Here is a 21,758-nt window from a genome sequence, read left to right as displayed (position 1 = left end):
CCAAGATGTCTTTTTTCATGTTTCACAAAGAGGGACTGGGTAGGCTTGGTGCACCGAGGACACTGCATGTAACATGTTATCGTGGAGCTAGTTCTCAATACTTTACATTCTCTTCTTTTTCTTCTAGTTCTTTTCCTTTGCAACGAGTATACTGTGACACATCTTTGGTACGTTTGGTAGTTTGGTTAGGGTTAGGGTTGTTTACTCTCCTGAGTGAACAAGTCATGCGGTGTGTTCATCGTGTGGTCGTTTGTATCACCAACACCACAGCGGTTAGCCTGATGGGATATTGCTTTGGCACAATGTTTATTTGAAATGCAGGCTTGGACATTTTGGGGCTTTGGAAGGAGTTGTGACACAGTCAGAAGCAGAGTGTTGTATTTGGCTGGAGGCCTGAATGTGATTGTGGGTTATTTGCTGTTGCTGTGTGCTTTCATAGCTCAGACTTAGGATGTACTGCATCGACTCAATTCAGTTGAACTTCATTCCGTGTACAATTTACTCAAGTGTTGAGTGGAAAAGGAAACTTTGTCCCGTGGTCGTATGAGAAATGATATGATACTGAGCAATTTCTGAACCACACAGCATCATATAATAACATAGGCAAGTAATAACAAGCAGACATTCATCCACAGGTGCAAACGTACTCAGAATTGAGGCTTGTATTGATCTTGTTAGTTAAATGAAGCATGCTCTTCAACCTGATCATCATTGTACAAGAAAACATTTATGCATTCTCATAATGCGTGACTCCTATGTATTCCTGTGTATTCATGAGTGAATGAGCTGAGAGAGAGGAAGATATAATGTAAAATATAGATTGCTTTTTCTTTTCCCACCGTATGATCACATCTGTGTGTCAGCTAGCAAAGGGTGGCTCTGCCTGTCTTATTATTTTCATCCCCATCTCTGTGCTCATTTGTCAGCCTGGCCACGACTACCTGTGTAATTTCATCGGCCTGCTGTTCAAATTGACTTAAGGGAGATCCTGCTCTCCCTCTCCCCTTGTTCCCTCGTTTCGTCCATCTGAATGCCATAAAGACTTTCACTGCTGTGTAAAGCCCACTCCTGCTGTGTACAGCAACTGGGGGGAGGTTTGTGTTGCGTGCGTGCGTGCCCATGTGTGTGCTAACGGATGATTCGGCTACCCCGAGTCTTTGAATTACAGTTACCCGAGCTGGTATTACAGTTGGAGAAGGCAGGGTTGCACTGCAGAAAAGCCAAAGTGACAGCTTAGATATAGAGAACACGGTGTGTGTAGTGCGAGTGCAGCTCATTCATCATGGTAAACAAGAAATCGTGTTCTTACACTCTGACAAATCATCATCCAGGCATTTACCACACACGGGCCTTGTACTCTGTGTGTGCACTGGAAAGACAGGCACACACGTTTACAGTCAATTCATGCTGTCCGCATGAACTATTACTGGCTTGTTTGTGTTTTTTTTTATGCCATACCATGAAATTTGTGTGGATGTAATTTTTTTATTGTAATGTTCAAGAGTTACAGCTGCGATACAATCTGAAGAAAGAAGGTGAATTATTGATTGAACTTTTAAATTGTTACCTTAATTTTACAGGAACGTAGCACCCACAGAATGAAACATGTTTGATCTAAAAATTCCCAAATGAATGACAGCTCAGAGGAATGACAGGTCTGTGACACAGCAAATACAGACAATTAGACATTATTTTGGATTTACAAATTTAGCTAAGTACAGTGTTGGGTCAAATGTTGGCATTTTGAGCATACGTTTTTATCATGTTTAGATGAGGCTCCATTTTCCACCAATGTTTCGTGTCAACAATCAGTTGCCTCGAGTGCGGCTCATGCGAAGTTACTCATGAGAAGTTGATTGGAAATTCAAAGCGCGCAGCAAAGGGTCAACCGGAGTGCATTCTGCAAATATGGGGGGAGCTTGTGGCTTTGCAAAACACATGAGCAAGCACATGCATACATAGATAAAACACATTTGACTCACTACTAATGTAGTGTGTGTGTGTGTGTGTGTGTGTGCATGCATTGCAATTCTATGGTGTGTATTGGCTTGCACATTCTTGTGTCAAAGCACCTGAAAGCATCTGAAATTCTTAGCCATATTCCTCGGAACTTCGAGTCAGCCTTTCCTCTCTTCCGATGGGAAAAATAGCTGATTGCGCTATAGTTAATCAGGTCCTTTACACAACATACATGCGCACACACACACACACACACACACACACACACATACTCACAACGTGAATCTCGGGGCAGCCTGTGTCTTACACACCATTTACGCCCCATCGCCTCACTCTGCCTCCCATATCCACCACGCTCCTGTCAAAAGATATCACAATCTTTGTCATGCTGCTCTAAGATGATGACACATTAATAAGCTGGCAAAATGTATATGTTAAAGATGAGTTTAAAATATCTACGCAGAGACACGTGCACACCGAGAAAACATACAGACACACATGCATCACATCGGGTAGATGGTATGCTTGTGGCATTTGCCACAGTGTAAAGTGCCGCCGGGTTAAGGGGAACGTTGTCTTGCATGTTGTCTTTGTGTGCATGTGTGTGTGCACTTGGAAGAAGGGGTTCTATTCCCGTATCCTAGAGTTAAAATGACAGGTGAGAGGAGGATGCTCCATCATCAACCATTGAGTGGGGGAAAGAGGATCATATGAGATGGAAGATGGGGGGGGGATGCAGAGACAGAGACAGAGACGCGGGTTATGATTGGTGGACGGAAGTGGAAAGAAGAAGAGGGGTACAGTGAGGATTGAAGCCGGAAGAGAGAAATGAGGAGGACGAGGGAGTGACTGCAAATGGGGTGGGACTGGCAGAGGAGAGACGGGAGTATAGAGAGAGAGAGAGAGAGAGAGAGAGAGAGAGAGTGTAGGCAGAAGGCAGGCGTCTGACAGCTCCACTACTGGGAGAGGGCCTCTTAATGACAGCTTATTCCTTCATGATTTCAATTCCTGACAGTCGACAGGTCTGCTTGTTGCATCATGGCAGCTGTATCATTACCTTCTGGCCCTGTCACTGCTCTGCATCCTGAGACTGAGATGGTGGAGGTGGAGGGTGGGCGCTGTGGAGTTTGCAGGGGATGGGGGGATGGGACATAGAGAAAGAGATAGAGTGAGGTTACAGTCAGTGTAATTAAGGGAGGAGGGGATATTGAAAGATGGGATGATTAGTTATAGTAGACTTTCAACTTGTGTAAGTTTGTGTCCAAATTTAAAGAAAACTTCTGTTGTGAGGCCTCACCTCTCCTTTATCCATTATCTGTTCATGACACAACATAGTTGAGAAGCAGGAAGCCATAATTGTTCCAGTACCTTTGTCCTTTTACTTTGAATCACTTCTTAACCAGCAGTCGCCATCTTTCGGTTTTGCAGACGTTCGCTGTTGGCTACTGTGTGTTTAGAAAAACTTCCAAGTACTTTGTTTTCGTCTGGGGTAAAAATCTCAATATGTTTCTCGATGAACAAGTCATCTTTGTCAGCTATAAGATTTCTGTAGAAGTTCAGTTGGTGGTGCTGTTTTTTTTTCAGATGGTCAGAAGTCTTAATTTAGTTTTCATTGTTTCTTATTTAATCTCTGTTTCTGTGCATTCAATAACATTTCAAATATGAATGAATTCATCCACAATCTCAACCTTGACAACTCCCCGAAGTGTTAACTGCATATATGTATACACACAACCACACACAAACCGCAACTATAAACTGTCTGCGAGAACTACTTAATTCAATTTAGAAGTTGCTAATACAAAAACGGATCTATAATCCCTGGAATGCCCCCTCCTTCTTACCCCCCTTCTCTTAAGCTCTCTCTCTCCATCTCTCTCTCTCTCTCTCTCTCTCTCGATAGTGAGTCAGGCTCGACACTGGAGACCCACTGGAAAGGAAGAGGGGGGTGTGGTGTTTTCAAAAGTGTGTCAAAAGCCTAGGGGTTTGTATCTGCCCAGAATTTCAATGGGAGGCTGAAAGGGGGCAGCAAAGCAGACAAACTTAAACACAGAAATCCTCTTTTAGTTTCTAACATGCTGCCCACCCTTTTTTTTTTTTTTTTTTAGCTTGATGATGTCCTCTTCAACATCAGCTGCACACTCTGGCACCTGCCTGTGTTGTGTCACGGGCCTGCGTGCTGTGAGGATATCTCTCTCTCTGTCTCTCCAATCACCATTTTTCCTCCTCCTCCTTTCTCATTAGTTCCTCTAATTCCCCCCCGAGCTGTGCGTTAACCTGTTTGTATGTGTGTGAGTGTGCAGCCCAGCTACAACATTGTACATACAGTGCGTGTACAGCCTATCTTGGGGCATCAGGTGGCTACAGAGGCTAGACAAGATATCATTCTTTCCAGCCAGCCAGGTTTAGCCAGAGGACAGTTTCTGTATGTAAGTGTGTGTGTGTGTGTGTGTTTGTGGAGAGGTCAAAAGATGCGCCCTCTTGCCATGGCCTTGTAATAGCAGCCCTGCAAGCAATACACAAACACACACACACGCACACACACACAGGCATACATACACCTCCAGGTGGGAAGGTCCCAGCACATCCCGCAGCTCAGATCAATGCACTTGACACCTTCAAAGGCGGGTGTGGGGCCTGGACTTGCTCTGGGGTTAAACCTCTTTTAAATAGCATCCCGCGGGAAGGTAGCTGTCAATAACCCACCATAATTACCGGGGCCAGGCCCGCCAAGGGCTCGGCTGCACAGGCCAAATTAAAAATTGATCAGAGGGAGAAAAAACATTATTTTGTGGTGGTATTCCCTGTCCTAACAGCACTGCTGCTGCCGCATGTGAAATCCCATCAATTGAGGTCCAAGCTAGATATCTAGAGAGCTATTTATCTATCTATCTGCCCCCCCCTTAGTCCAGATGAACAATGGAGTGCTGTCCCTGTTGTAAAACGAAATTTGCATGTTAAGTGTCTTTCAGTGTGCATGGCTCCGTGTGTGTGTGTGTGTGTACATGCAGTACATGAGTGTGTGCATACTGTATGAGCATGCAGCTGATTGTTATGTGCTCCGGGTAATCGTACATCATCCCCTGTCTGTGTAGTGTGTGTGGGTGTGTGTGTGTGTGTGTGTGTGTGTGTGTGTGTGTGTGTGTGTGTGTGTGTATATGTGTGTGCGCACACACCTTGTAGCAGTATATTGATTGTGGTCTCATTGGGTTTCTCTTGGCAGGGAGCCTTTATTTGTCAGTCAGAGAACGATATGAAGAAGATATGTTCATCCTCAGGCTTCCTTTAGGAAAACACACAGGCTATTGTTTCACAAGACACTGATGAATGAGAACGACAGTTTACAATGGGTTTGAGGTATTTTCTAAACACACACTGTAGCTAAAAGGTCATAGCACATGGTTATTATCATTGTTTCTATACGTCATGGGTGTAGAACATGTTCTTCGCATTCAGTATTAAGCCCTATTTAAAATGGATTTTCTTTTGGGAGGTCCTGTCATTATCATAATTACCAGTGGCATCTGTAATTTGCATCCATTGCAAATCTGCCAGATACATAATTCACTCAAGTGTTGGAGGGGGAGCATGCATTATGACATTTTACATTTGGGGTAAGCGCAGAGATTCAAGGGAAAACACACAGCAAATTGTGTGGTGTTAATTAGTGTTGATTGGCCTCCATAAACACAGGAAGTTATTTTAACACTTTCAGAGGCACAGCAAATTAACTCTTGCAATTTTACTGTGCAGATATCATTTATTTTGTGTAAAGTGCCTCTGTATTTACTCACATAGCACATGCAAATTGCATTAGAGGATTCCTCCTCTAAAAGTAATCCAATTTGAATAGTGTGACTTTAAACATAGCGCTTCAGATCAGTTGTTCCCAAAGTGGCGGCTGCGGAACCCCGGGGTGCCATAAAAACTGTCCAGGGATGTGGCACGATTTGTTTCCAATTTTTGTGGTTCCCTTTTGATAACATTGTATCCCACTTTTTCACGGAGAACAGACCTAAAATAAATGCAGATAATAGATATTTACTCTGACATTCTCAGCTTAAAGGGGTGCAAGAGAGTGTGTTTGTGTGTCGCTGTGGAGCCTTTGTTTAAAAAAAGTTTGGGAACTGCTGCTGTAGATTAAAAAACTGAACATGACGAGTTCAGATCTAGCAGTTGGTTTGTTACAGTAGTTTGTACACACTCGGAGGGAAAGAGAAACTTTTACTTTCTGAACGTACGGTATGTACACACGCGTTCAAACATACTGTATATGCGTGGTTGATAAAGTTGTTGAGAGTTGTTTGGTGTGTCAGTTTCCCGGCTGCTCATGCCACCATGCTGCTTGGGGGATGAGGATGAAAAACAAAAGAAAATGAAAAAGGAAGACTTTGATCTAATTGTGAAACATTATTTGGGAGTGAAATTTTTTAGCCCATGTGTGATAATTGACTTTATCTTTTTTCTCTTTAAATTAACAAATTATACCATCAAAAAGGCTTTATCTATTTGTGTGTGTGTGTGTGTGTGTGTGTGTGTGAGGTGGGTAGTAGGTCATTTGCAGCTGCAGGCTGTGTGTGTGCGTCCCAATGGGAAGGTCTTGTTTAGTCTCTCTTCCAATGGGCCCCAGGCAGTGTGTGGTGGATACCTCTTCACTCTCTCACTGGGAACACTTCTCTATGGCCAATGCGCGCACACACACACACGCACACACAAACACACACATATAAACGACGCACACGCACTGAAAAATCCTTCGCACTGAAACAATCTTTTGCACATTTCGTCAACCTGTGCAGCAGCACTCACTGACAGCGGAAACATTTTTTGCTTGCAGTTGGGTGGATGGTACCGTATGTGTTTGAGTCAGTTGATATTACATGCAGACACAAACACACACACACACATCCTTGTAAATTTGACATGTATCCTCCATCGCAGGTTAAAAGTGCTGAGCTGTGGACGTTTCAGGGGGAAATTGAGTTTTGTGAGGAGCTAGCGGTGAGCAGATAGGTGAATTACTGTGAATTTACACTACACACACACACACACACACACACACACAAAATCAGCCACTGAGCATCTCTTAGGGTCAAAGTTGAACCCTGCTGTAAGCTCTCCAGTGCCAGTGTCATGCCCCTGCACCGTGTGCGCCACACTTTGATCGATGAGAGGAAACTCGGTGCTTAAATAGGGGTTACCAGGGTTCTAGGGGGTACGAGGGTTAGAGGCAAACAACAACAAATCTTTTAGCTAATACTTTTTGTGCCGACTCTGTGGTTAGAAATGAAAATAAATGCTGGAGGGCTGTTCTGGTTTTCCGTAGACATTTGAAGTAAGTTTTGGAGACTGATATTTGTTTTTGTTTTATGGTAACAACATGATGCTATTCAGCCATGTAAACCAGCTTTTCAATGATTTGGCTCACTGAATTATTTGTAATTAAGTGAGAGGCCATACATTTATTTGAGGCTGCGGTTTTATCTGTGTTTACCCGTATGTGTTAGTACCTTCTAGCCGTCTGCTTTTGTGTTATTCCTGTCTCAGTATGTGACCAGACATCGAAGATGGAATCTGTATTTATAGGCTTATCTATCATTTGAGACTGATATTGTCCTGCATTCTCTGTGGATGGGAAATGTACATTTCAGTACATCAGATCATGGCGGTGATGGCGGTGATGGTGGTGTCTCAGTGTTTCAAGATATGTGTGCTTTTGTGTCAGAGCGAAAGAAAGAGAGAGAGAGAGAGACAGACAATGAGGAGAGATGGCATCTGTGATCGGATTCGTTCTGCAGCTCTTTTGTCTTCTACAGCTCAGTGGGTCAGTAGATAACTGTATGTTTCTGTATATGTGTCTGCCATCCATATGTATAAGCAAAGACATGTTGAAGGTGTAGAGTATTTGTCAACAAATATGACTTCTCCCATGAAGACACATTTGATATAATTACAGTTGTGTTTACTTTATTGGCTTTAATTAACAGTTAATATAGCAACCTCCACTTTATGGGGGTTCTAGATGTTGACAAATACATAAATAAACATTTATATCTGCTGCTTACTACATCATGGTGTTTCATAAACCATTTTTATTCGATATTTATGTACTGCTTGTAAATGCTAAATAGGGGGACTTAAAATAAAGTTGCCGATGTAAACACACTAGATGTGTGATTCATGTTAATGAGTTAATGGCTCAACGCATCTCTTTACTTTTCTGCTTTTTGTAATGCAAAAAAACGCTGAGATCAGGATCTGAACTTCTTCACCAACAACCATACAACACATGTTTAGATCGGTTCTAGTGTATACATTACTTTTTTTGCGAAACTTGTCATCAGTTTCATCCGAGTCAACACCAACCTGTGTATTTGGTGTGAGTCTCCTCCCCTTTATCTGGTATTATGGTGCTCATGATAGGTGTTATTATCCCGCTGTATGCTGACAGCCTATCCCTTAACCCTCTTAGGAGCACACTATGCCACGCTTGGCTGACTTGTTTGCGCTGATGTCAAGTTTTAGCGGTTAGCAGGCGGTTACCATATGCCACTGTGCTGCTGTCGCCCCCGATGTCAGTCAAACGAATGTCAACCTGAGCTCAGAAACACAGTACGCCACGGCGCATACCCAGAAACACAGCGACACACAGTCACTCATACCCACATACTGTACACACAAATACACTTGCCATGAAGCAAATGCAGGAGTAAGAACAAAGGAATCTGTTTGGGATGCCATGAGAGGACAGTGTCGCTTGTCTCCGGGAAGGCCCTGCCATGCTGCTCTTCATCAGCTTACTGTATGAGTCAAGTATGAGGCAGCATCTGCAGTGGTCCCTAAAGTGAGAGAAGGGCCTGTAAAACAGACCGAAATATACGCACACGTAAGCAGTAGATTAACTCTTTCAAAGTCTAACTTTGGTTGCTAATATTCTATCAATGTTATTGACCAAGCAGGACATTGACCCATTATTTGATTCATCAAGTCCTCACACAAAACATAAGCAACATACTCGTATAGTGTAGTGTTCTGCATACAAACAGTAATTGCATCTCAGTGTGTGCATAACTGAGGTGTTGACGCTGTGGGTGAGATAGAGTGGGTCATCAACTAATCGGAAGATCGGTGGTTTGATCCCCGGCTCCTCCAGTTCGTATGTCTTAGTGTCCTTCGGCAAGATACTGAACCCTAGATTTGCGCGTGTGTGTGTGTGTGTGTGTGTGTGTGTGTGTGTGTGTGTGTGTGTGTGTGTGTGTGTGTGTGTGTGTGTGTGTGTGTGTGTGTGTGTGTGTGTGTGTGTGTGTGTGTGTGTGTGTGTGTGTGTGTGTGTGTGTGTGTGTGTGTGTGTGTGAATGATTAGATTATAGTCTGATGAGCAGGTGGCACCTTGTATGTTGGGCCGCACAATCAAATATTAAACGATTTTGTCTTCCCACAATTAAATGAACGTGATCAACAGCAATATTGACGTTTTAAAATGCGTGCTCCGCTCAAATGAACTCTGCTGCATATCAAATCTAGCGCTTTCAAAAACGAACAGCCTACCATCAGGGGGCAATGAAGATGTTTTACTTTACTTAAAGGGGAGCTGTCATGCAGCAAAAACATTATTTTTCAATCAAGGAATAATGGTGATTAGAGCTGCAACTAGTAGTCGACTAATCCCGTAGTCAATCGATAGAAAGAAAGAGTTTTCTCTGTTTTATATCATATTGAACTGATTTTATTTTATGCACCAAATGATTAATTGATTCATTTTGAAAATAATGGGCAGATTAATCGACGACGGAAGTAATCGTTAATTGTAGCCCTAATCTGATAAATAATTACAATCTCAATATTGCTCAAAATAATCATGATTATAAATTTGGACATTATCTTGCAGCCTTACCTGTATGGCAGCCTCTGCCATCAGTGTATAAATGTACGTGTGAATGTAAGAATGTTGACATGTATGGTAAAGCACTTTGAGTGGTCAGAATACTAGAAATGTGCTAATAAATAAAAGTCCAACTAAAGAACCAGGCCAGAGGTACTGCTACTGGGCATGTAGCTCTACTCTCTTATGACCTTTTATAATTCGTGTCGATCGATCAGCACACCTTTAACGATCATATTATAATCAGTGCACTGTTGATTTGACGTTCTTGTGGTGACTAGTGGGTTCTAATAGTTCTATTATAAGCTAAATAAACTGTATTGCCCATCAGGAGCAGTAGTAGATACGTGTTACCTGAGTGGACAGAAAATCCAAGTATCGTGTTTCAGCTTTTCACAGAGATTGATAAAAGATGTTCTCTGTGAGCACATACTTTGCAAGGATAATAAAACAGAAGTTTGCTTGGACATTGAAAACTTTTCCTGTGCCGGCACCGTGTAAATAAATCTGTCAATGGCAGACATACCGAAATCAAGATTTACTATAACTTCAGTGCTGTATACGACCAAAGTGTGTGAGATAACTGCCAGCTGCTCCAGGATAGCTGTGTGCTGCTCCCAACTTGGTCTTTCCTCACACCGTGAGAAATCCTGCTTCAGTTCACTCCATTGCAAATGTGGCAAATTCTGCCCTTCAGTCAAGATTAATGCAATGCAAAGGGATATGTAGCGTTGGCATTAAGGGAAAGCAAACATGAACACCACTTCCAGAAGCCACACAGATGGGTGTCCAAAAAGCGTACACTGAATACATCTGCACGCACAAATGCGAAAATACAACCACAGTTTCACAAACTCCCATCTGCCTATAAATGAAAGCCCTTTTATCATTCTCAAATATGTTTTCATATGTGGTTTCCCATCACCAGAAATCAGGATGTAGTAAGTTGTTGTGTGTGTGTGTAGCTACTGTATAGTATGTCCTTCACTTACCTGATGAAAGTGTACCTCCCCTGTCTTCCTGCCTCCCCCTCATCCCCTCTGTAGCCATCTTAAGATGTTTGTGGCGGTTTTCTGGAGTTTTGTTCTTTGTTCCGAGAGGCGCCGTGGCCCCGCATCTCTCTGTTCATTCTGACCTTGTACAAACTCAACCTTCTGAGTTTCTCTTCCTCTCTCCTTTCTCTCTTCTCTTTCTAAGGTTCCTGTTTCCTGTTCACCTCTCAAACTGACTCTGTGGCGGTTTTATCCAAAGTGCAGTGCAGTAGCCTTTGGAGTCACTGTCTCTTTGGCCTTTGACAGATCAGGATGGCAGTGTGTGACCATGGAGGATTGGGCTGTTACTGCATTCTCCTTCTTGGTATCTCTGTCTCTCTCTCGCTCTCCGTTTCTCTCGCTCTGTCTAAATTAAACATTACTTAAACTGCTGAGCACCAGCTTCGACGGACAGTGATAAAGAAGTAACATTATAGTAACAGTAACGTGACATGGTGCTTTACAACCCCAGGGGATGACAAGAGAGAAAGGCGCCATAATCCATTTTAATTTTACTGATATCATTGTATAGAGAGGGAACGAGAGAGAGGTTGGCGGAGTGAGAGGGATGGGGAAGGAGAGAGAGAGAAGGGAAAGGGAGAGAAGTGAGATGTCTCAGACCAGAGACTGTGCTCTCGCTGACTGCAGTGTCTTGTGGTGACCTAGTTGCAACCCCTTTGAAGTCCACAGGCTGATCTCTCTCTATAGGCTGCAGAGGAGATCTGCTGCATACAGCTTTATTAGAGCGGGATAGAAAAAGAGAGAGAGGTGTATCAAATTGATGGGGTCTTGAACCTGCCCTAAACCTCCTTGCCACAGATGTGTGTGCACATGTATACTTAGTTAGAACATGCTTTCAAGTGTGTATGTGCTTTAGGATATGTTTTTGGCTCTGACTGCAATTGTAATCTGTGTGTGTGTGTGTGTGTGTGTGTGTGTGTGTGTGTGTGTTTGTATGTAGGAGGTGTTCCTTTTGGAACATGTAGCTGTAATGTCAGGCCAAACACCGCCTTTATCCTTTACTCCACCACATAAGGAGACAGTGTTGCATTGTCAGGAGAGCTGACCTAGAATAGTCCAATCACTCTACATCCAGCCCCCTGTCTGCCCTCTCCTGTGATCACCATGCTGCCAATGCCGCAGTCTATACTGTGCGTGTGTGTGTGTGTGTGTGTGACCCAGTTCAGTCGCTGGTGTCGCCGGGCTTGCATGTTAGGGCACAAAACCCTCTGATGTGTGTGTTCTGATCAAGCGCAACTGCAGATTTCCTTAAGCGTTTGTGGTTTGGAAATCTTTTGGATTGGAATTATAGTTCTCTATCTTTATTTCCTCATCTGACTGAGCTTCTCAGTTTAATCCCTTTTCTGTCTGTATGTAACCATCCGCCGCTGTCGTCTGTACATTTTAATTCAGTGTGTGTACACTGGTGATCAGAAAGTGTCCCTTTTACAGCATGTGTCTAAGAAGGGACAGAGCAAGCACACGCGTGTGTGTGTGTGTGGCATAGGGAGTTTATGGATACACACGCGCACGCACACCTTATGACATGGCTGCTCAGTGAACTCTCAGTTATTATCTGGAGCCTTTCTTCTGCACCCTTCCATCCCTCCATGCCTGCATCTTCCCACCTGCTGCCCATTGAGAGCCAGTGTGAGCGGACACACACAGCTGTGGGCATGCTAACCTTTTTTTTCTCCCTGCTGCACAACACAGAGGACAGACACACGCTTTTGTTCAAGTTGGGCTTCAATTAAAAAATCCACTCCACTTTTTTTTCCTCTTCCTTCTTTCTCCTTTTCCTCTTGTCTTCCATTCCATTCCTTTACCTTCTTTTTGAAGTTAGCCTGGGGCCTTGCAGAGCCTCATCAACCCTTTGCCTTGGCTAGATTGCATACAGGTACCCTCTGTGGCTATTTCAAATGACTTAATTAGCTTCTGAGTGCAGCGGGTTGGTAGAAGTTCTCTGTCTCTCTCTGTCTGTCTCTGTCTCTGTCTCTCTCTCTCTCTCTGTCTCTGTCTCTCTCTCTCTTCAGAGAGAGAGAGAAAATGATTGAGCCCATGTGACACATTTAGTCCCTTGCCATGTGGTTTCACTTTCTAGGTCATGCTCTGGCTGTGAAGCTGACTGCCTATTACCTCGTAGAATAAGACGACACACACTGAGACGTGCAGAGAGGCAGTGTGAAGTGTGCACATGCATTCACACACACACACACACTCCTCCATACGTGCACAAGCACACATGCCTCATGCTATGCTTAGTTTGATTGTCACTCTGCAATCTTTAGCTTAAGGCTACATCTACCCACCGTCATTCGTAATTGATCTACTTTTCATTGATGCAATATTTATTAATTCCATAGCTAAATAAGGGAACATTTGGGTTGCTGTTTGCTTAGCTAGTTTGGCACTTGTTTGTTTGTTTGGAGGCTCAGACACAATCCAACACTGTTTTGTTGTGTTAAGTCCCCAGGCGTGAATTCCCATACACACCAATGATCAAGGTGTGTGCTTGTGTTCAGACTGTTGCTGCGCCTGTGTTTTTATCAGTGACAACAACGTCAAGGGCATGCCCCACTGCACTACAAAAACTCCATGTTGCCACATCCTTCTCAGCCCCGATACCACACATGCACCACATATACATTCCACATGGGTACTGCAGACACTCATATACACAAAAGTAGCATGTCTTTTCAGCTCCCCTTCCAGGGGACATGGAGAAAACAGAAATATGTCGGATATTTCCACCTTTGTTGTCCTCTGTTGTTGTTCATGGCTTAAAAGCAGAGTCTGTCAGACTGTATACAGCAATGCAAGTGGTAGCAGTCTTCCAAAATGTCAGTTTCGCAAACAATCACGAACCATGTCAGAAGTTTTGTCAATGACAGCTGAATGGTCCCTGTACCTCTTTTAGCATTGTCAACTGTCAAGGTCTTGAAAGTCTGCTGGCGAGAGTTTTTGCTGCATAAAGCTTTATTGTAATGAAGTGCCTGATGGAAAGATATGACCACAAGGATGTGATCAGTGATGGTCATCAATGACTAAATGAGTTCTTTCACACCTCAGGGCGGGACCAAGATCTCAGGGGGTTTAGGAGAGCAATGGGCCTGTTAACTTCTGGCTCCCTGGTCCAGCTATAGCTTGCTGGCTAGCTTCAGGCCTGTGTTAAAAACCTGGGCCTGCTAAATTAAGTTTGGCTGTGTGCACAGCCTGTGGCACCACACGCATACACACATGCACACACTAGAGCAAGTGCATTTACAGCTGCTTGAAGTCAGGCATTCACCCATACTAGTGTGCACGAACACACACACACACACACACACACACGCGCACTCTCACATTCACTCTCCAATTACCCAATCTTAATTGGCTACCTTTCCTCTTTCTCTCTTCCTCTCTATCTCTCTCTCTCTCTTGGACAGGCCTACAGGCCTGTTGGTACCCTGGCACACCGCAGCACAGTTTGGGCGTGCAAGCAGGTCTGGGGGCACGGATGAAATTGGAGAGAGAAGCAATACAGATGGGTACTAGAATGAGGTTTAGATCGCAATCAGGAGATGAGAGGGGGCAAATTATAGCTATGCCTCAATACAGAGCGTATATATATTTCACAATGAATATCTTGAAAATATCAGCGTTACTGTATTTTCACCCACACATATTCAGACCACTTGTTAAAGCCATTGTTAGAAAGTAGAGTAGGAGATGCCTTTCTCCTTTTCCACTAGCTGAGGACTTGTCATGGGCTGTCAGCCAGCTTGTTCTCCATGTGCCTGTCACTGCTCTGGATAGGAGCTCTGGGTCCCAGCATCCTGCCAATTGGTGAACTGTGTGTGATTGTGTGGGTGTGTGCGTATGTATGTGTGCATGTTGCCCTCAGAGCACTTTGTTGATTCTGCTCTGCAGTGTCAGTGACACATTGAGCGGGTTCGGTGGGAGTCCCCTGGTTTCCCCCGTGCTGTGTTTACTCCATCTGTTTACTCCCCGAAAACACTCTCAAATCTATTACCTCTCTCTTTCTCTCGTTCCCTCTTTTTTTTTTACTCTCTATATCTCTCTCTTATTTACTCCTGACATCTCTTGACTTGTCGTTTCAAATCAGTAGCTGTGTGGTAGTCAGGTGGTGTGCCTGTCGGCAGCCAGCACTCTTCTCTCCCTCAGCAGGAGGTGGGATTGACTTTCTCTCTCAGCCATCCAGCCCAACCATCTTTTTGCTGGAAGACCCGGAACATATTCTCTCCGTATGTTTCCTGGATATTTTCCACTTCTGTGTCCCTGATTAATTGAATGAGAGACTGTGGGTGAAATACAATTATTTAAAATGCACAGATAACGATAACCAGAGGTGTTTAATTGTCGGGCTGCCAGTTATTATTTTAAATTAATTGTTTAGTCTGTGAAGTTTAAGAAAATTGCGAAAACAAAACATCAAAATGTGTCAGAGCCCAAGTTTGTATTCAGATTCCTTATTTTGTCTGACCAAGTCTTGATTCTAGGGCTACCAATAATTATTTTAAATGAATTGTCCTGAACATTTTGAAAAACACAATTTTTTTTTTTTGTCAGGCCAACAGTCCAGAATCCAAAGATACTTGTTTGGTGATTCTTGGTGAAATTATGCTTTCCTGTAAATCAGAAGTAAAGAAAAGGGATGAAGACAGGACATGGTGCTGTTTATTTGAGCTGGATTAGAGCATGCAACCAATCCTGGTTAAACCAGCACCACTGTGTGTTTTGAAGTGCCAAAAACTGCAGTTCATGGAATGACAACTTGAGGCATCTTCAAGGACCTCCATGTTAAAATGCCCAACTTTACAGCAGAAAGAAACATGTTTACAGCCTGGTACAAGTTAATCTGGCTGTTTTTAAGAGATGGCTGACTGTATGTTGTGTTGTTTTGTGCTACGTCCACAACTTACCAATGAAGTTATAATAGCTCACTGAATACAATGGTATAAGATCGATCCCGTATGTTTTCTCTTGTTGACGTTTAACAGGGCTAAATAGTTCTTCTACTTGACACACGTTTGTTTACTCGAAAAGGCTCCAAAGGCCGCCCTCTTTGTAGCTTTATTTTGGCTCTTCAGAAACTTATGGGTGCCGTCACGAAGACTACGTCGATGTTTTCATACGGTCAATGGATTCGATAAATCATAGCATCTAAAGGATATCTTTGAAATAACATCCTAAAAACTACATTTAAATTCACATAAAAAAAAATATGTCTCAGGATTGTGAAATAATGATAGATTTTTCTTTTCCACACAGCATCACCTCTGAAACAACTTCATTAAGCTGTGTGCTCATTATGCAACATGTGCTATGGCTTTATAATGCCAGCCCTGAGTCTGTGTGTGATGGTATGAATTGATAGTTTACATACCCAATGCCAAGGGCACCACCAAGGGCTCATGAATGAGAGATGAAAAGAAGTAGAATTGGAGCAGGGGAGGAAGAGAGAGATATCTCTTTTTTTTTCTTTTTTCTTTTTTCTCATCCCTGCGACTGGCTAATTAGCCTGCTACACTACCGAGCTTCAGCTGCAGGGACAGGGTTCAATAGTTCACCTATCTACCACTGAGCTACAACGATGGTAAACCTGGATTACCTGCTCTACCGGCTACCAAACCCCAGTATTACAAGTGCCGGTCTTGTTCACAGCCTGAAAATCAAATCAGTCCAAAGAGCTGGCCAGATGCACTAAACCGGGTATCCTGAGAAGGGAGATAGTTGATTTCACCATAATATCTGTTTATCACAGGAAAAGAAAGTTTGAGTGGCCGGGAAACTGAAGAGTTTACATATTCAGCAGTAGGGACATTTTCAGAAATAAAAGACAACCAAATATTTTTTTAATGGGATCAGATTTATGACTACTGTCATTTAAAATGGGATGTTATAAATGCTTTGTCCTAGATGTGTCAGCTACGCCTGTAAATGATTCAAAGCTATTGATGATATTGATGATATGGACTGCCAATCTGTTTGTGTTGTGACAAACTGAAGCATCAGTGATGAGCTCTCATTTCGATATTTGATACTTCAAGTAAAAGTGTGGCTTCAGTGCGTCAGCCATTGATTCAGACTGGTAATAGATGTTATTTGTGTATTTACTTTATATTCACACATGAAACATTAAACAAAGATCTTAGTCCCTCTAAAATGACAGCAATTTTCTTTTATACAATTCAATATTCTTTAGTGTTCTTTGTAAGTTCATCTACAACATATACAACAATGTAAAGAACATTACCACAGTGCCCCCCCCCCCCCCCCCCCCCCCTACACACATACACCTGAAGTGGCCCTTAAACCCATCCTCAGGGTCCGGTGGAGAGGATGAGGGATTACAGCAGAATGCTGTGAGATTATAAACGTAGTCTTTTGTATTGGTGCGCACACACACCTCATGCTGTACACATTCATTTTCACGTCTTCATTTTGTTTTCAAACAGTGCACAATGTATGCTGATGTTCGGAGAGGAGGCAGAGAGGGAAAAGAAGAGACTGAGAGGGACAGACTGATGTCTTTAATGTATTAAAATAGTCATATAATAGAGGCCAGCGTATTAAAATTCCATTTGTCGTTGTTCCTCATGTTCAGCCCACCTTATTCATCAGATTTAAAAAATCATCAATTATTAGTCTGTGAATAATGGGACAGTACACCTCAGTGAATGCAGAATTTAGTCACACGGAATATACATAAAAACTGTGAACCTTTGTGAATTTTTACACAATTTTGTAATTTGTTTTTATTTCTTTAACAAGAAGGAAAACAGAGATCTGGCAAAGAAAACATGCCATCAACTAATTAACTATTACATTCAACCAAATGTTTTTTCGTTGTGTTGTCTTTCTTCTTACCATACTACTTGATATATGTATAAAATACTTCCCTGCACTCCTCCTGGTTCTGTGCCAGCCGTACCAGCGCTAGCTTCTTGTTGCTGGCAGATCGGAGTAGAAGAGTAGGCTTGGAGGGTCGAGTCGGGCTAATGAAGTTGTCAGAGGCGTGTAGCATCGAGGCTGATGGGAGGGCCTGCCAGGCAGCCAATAGTGAGGCTGCGTCTGTGATCAGCCGAGCATGATGGGAGACCACCCTGCGTTGCGAGTGCTGAGGCCCGGCACAGCCCCCAGATCAAAGAGCTGGCCCTCAAACACACCAACAATTAGAGAGATGCTGCAGCCCAACACTCGCACACAAGCAGAAATTAGTGTGCACACACTCATAGACTTACACAAAGTAACACCTGGATGCACACAAACATCAACAAATACACATTCAAGTGTGTGCTGATGGACACATGTGTACTTGAACCAGTAATTGCAGTTGGATACTTTCTCGAAAATAACTCGTAAATACAACAGCATGCAGAGACTGCACAGACTGACGGAGGGAATATAACGAAAGATGACGTGAAAAGAGAAAAAGCACAACACGTGTCAGTTCCATCTTAAGCCTATCATTCACCTCTTTAGCCCCTCTTCCAGGTCCATGCCTCTCTCTCCTCTCCTCCTCCATCTCCTTTCCGTTGCCCCCTTTTAGTTAAGATGTCTCATTAATAACCACTTCTCTTGCCTGCCTCCCGTTAGCCTCCAGTGTTCTTGCTGCTCGTTCTCTCGCCCTGCCCGCCTCCCTGTCTTTCTTTCCTCCCTTTCCTCTCCTCTGCTCTCTGCTTTGCTCCCTGCTCTGCCCAGGGTTCTCGTTTGAAATTCAAGAGTGGTGCAGTGAGACTGCAATAACCTACATACAGAACTCTCTCTCTCTCTCATTCTCATTTTCTTCCTCTCTTTATTTGTCTCTCACTCATTTATTCCACCATCAGTCCTTTCTAACCCCCCCCCCCCCCCCCCCCCTGCCACGCTCCAGTGTATTTTTGAAATAAATATTATTAAAGGTGTAATGTATGTGCATATATAAGAACACTAATGAATATCTTCATCTTCTATTTTTTTTGCTTCACAAACGTCTTTGGCAGAATGGTGCACTTTTGCGTGCTTTGTTCTTTTATTTTTCTCATCGCTACGGGAAGACACGCGGGGGGTTCTTCATGTCAAATTGGTCTCTGTTTACCATTGGTTCATTTAAAATGCTGATGCGTCCTACCTCCACCTTGCCTTGTTCCTCATTCTGCGCCATCCTGCTGCTTGTCCCTGTAGCTTTACATGTACATGTATTTGTGTGTGTGTGACGCTGGAGGCGCAACTCCTGTATGCCCCGCTGACTTCTTGGTGAACTCCTCTCCTGCAGATTAAAATATAGACAAGGGGAGGAGGCCAGATGAGAAGAACAAAGTTTTTTTTTTGTGTGTGTGTGTGTGTGTGTGTGGATGTGTGCATAAACAGGATATGGGTTTATTAGAGGGCTGGAAGTGTCAGCATGTGTATTAATGCTCATATGTGTTTGTGCCTGTAGTTTGTGTAAATTCCCTTGTGCTTTTACTTGTGTATGGAAGTGGCATATGTTGGCAGTGGGTGGCAGTGCAGGAAAAACAAGTTGGCTCGCTGGTGGAGATCTTAATTCACAACGTTCGGTAAAAAAAAAAAAAATCATATCCTCCTTATGCTGCGCGTGGAAGACACTGATGTGCATCATTTCCTTCTTTAAAGATTTTTAGTTGCCCTTTAATGACAGCAGGGACATTCTCCTTTTGTTTCCCTCTAGGCTTAGTTAATTATATGCCAATTAATACAACTTTAAAGCAGTTTATACAACTTATTTTCTAATTATTAGGGCGCAATGCTGCGTGCTTTGTGGTTGTTTTTAAAGCTAAAATAAGTGAAACACAGGGAGAGTGGAGAGTCTTGATTTAGTGGTTGTCATGAATATTGGATAACTCAGTCAGATAGCTTTTAAAATGCAATCCGGTATAAACAACACTTGGTCGACTGTGTGTGCGTGTGAGTGTGCACACATACACCAACCCGATTAACTCAGATTAATCAAGCAATTCAGTGTTACTTGGGGCAAGGGATGCCTTTTCCCATGCTCATATTTGTCCGTTTTATGTCCAGGAATTTATAATGCACAAAGTGCTTCTACAGATGTGGAAAATAAGATCCTCAAAGTTCATCAAATTGGATGGTTAAAGGTTCAAAGCTTAGGGCAGTGGGCTTTTTTGTAGCCGGGGAGACACTGCAAAATGAGAGCGAACGGCGAATGATTACTTGGCATGGATCATCACATAGGGTCAGAACATGAGTTTAAATGCGGCAGCGCCAACTCTCTATGGGACTTTTGTGTGTGTGTGTGTGCGTGTGTGTGTGTGTGTGTGTGTGTGTGTGTAAAAGAAAAAGGAGAGACAGGAAGGGAGGGAGAAGGGCAGATGTTATGTTGATGGCACGCCACGCTTCTATTCTCCGTCCTGAATAATCATGATCTGGAGCTGATGGGATGCTGCTTCAAAAAGATGAGAGTATGCGTGAACTGTTGACGAACTGGAACCTGTACATGAACCAAGGCTGGTGGTAGCCCAGCCCAGCAGCCATCCCTGTTCCTCAGCCGGGGAATTCCTAAACCGGATTTATGCTGATATCAACAAGAGGTGGAGTTTGGGGGGGGGGGGATTTAGAGCACTTTTATATCTTCTTAGATGGGTGCACATGTTTTTGAAAGTGTTAGTCTGATGTCAATTCAATAAAAAATTATGATTTTCTTTTGTGTGCATTTGGTTGTTTTATGTGTGTGTGTGTGTGTGTGTGTGTGTGTGTGTGTGTGTGTGTGTGTGTGTGTGTGTGTGTGTGTGTGTGTGTGTGTGTGTGTGAGAGATAAAGTTGAGAGACTGAGGCAAGGAGAGAGAGAGATATTTGGTCAGACTGGGCTGGCAGGTGAGCAGACGTTTGCTCCAGGCTTCTATGCAACCTTTTGATACAACAGGCTTTGTGGAACAGACACGATTTTCCTCTTTTTTCCTCTCTCTACCTCTCTATCCTTCTCTCTCTAAAACTGTCACCGTCTGCATGTAATCTCTTTAGGGCTTTCATCATTTCCCGGCCTCAGATCTTGCCTTTCTTATGGTTGTGTTTTTCCGAATAATATGAAACTTGAGCGACAGGACAGATGTGTGAAGAGCAGGGACTGTTGTACCAGATCAGACAGATGGGTGGCAGTATACTGTCAGGCTAGATCAACACTCTCTATTCCTCTCTCCTGTTTGCTCCCCCCTCTCCCTCTGACTTAATTGGGCCCCATTTGGCGTCGGTCTGTCTGTCTGTCCATCTTTCAAAAAACAAAAATCTACACTCTCACTTTTTCATATCTAGTCATGGATTTAACAGGATTTCTACCTTCATGCTCATCTTCAGCTCCCACTACCACACTGTTTTCATCATTCACATTTTGTTACATCTCTTCTCTCAATCTCCCTCCAGGCTATCTCGTCATTTCTATGGACTCCTCACGCATCACCCCCTGCAGATACTCTCTGCTTAAATGCTAAAATGCAGGGATGGTAGCACTTGTTAGCGCAGACGTGGCTATTCTGTCCTCTGTGTCCGATATAGGGTCTATAAAAGAGCGGATGGACAAGAAATTGTAGCACTGCACACCAGCTGTGACTCAGTACCATCAACTTAGAAATGATGCGAGCAGATAAATGCACCCACACACATATACACACGCACTGTTTGCCCAGATCAAGGCCGTCGCTCTGAGGGACTAGAGGGAGATCAGGCACAGAGAGCCTATGGAAATAGACGGCTTTCTCATCGAAAACACCCACCATTCTTCCCCAGAGATGTACTGCTGTGGCGGTATCCTCAACTCACAGACTTTCTTCTTTTTCTTCCCCTTCTCTTGTTCTATACCCTGCATATGACACTCACACACTCGCACACACTGCTGCCTCTTTTCCTATCTACCCATTTTATTTTTGTCA

General features: G+C 43.3%; 1 protein-coding gene across 1 annotated transcript in view; it reads left to right on the top strand.

Annotated features, from left to right (window-relative positions):
* The window catches only part of arb2a (ARB2 cotranscriptional regulator A), a 144,013-nt gene that overhangs the window by 19,303 nt on the left and 102,952 nt on the right, over nt 1–21,758 (top strand). The gene's annotated exons all lie outside the window — the stretch shown is intronic.

Source organism: Anarhichas minor, unplaced genomic scaffold (genome assembly GCF_050575085.1).
Source record: "Anarhichas minor isolate MPS153535 unplaced genomic scaffold, ASM5057508v1 ptg000030l, whole genome shotgun sequence".
NCBI lineage: Eukaryota > Metazoa > Chordata > Actinopteri > Perciformes > Anarhichadidae > Anarhichas > Anarhichas minor.
This window is presented reverse-complemented; position numbering and strand designations above follow the sequence as displayed.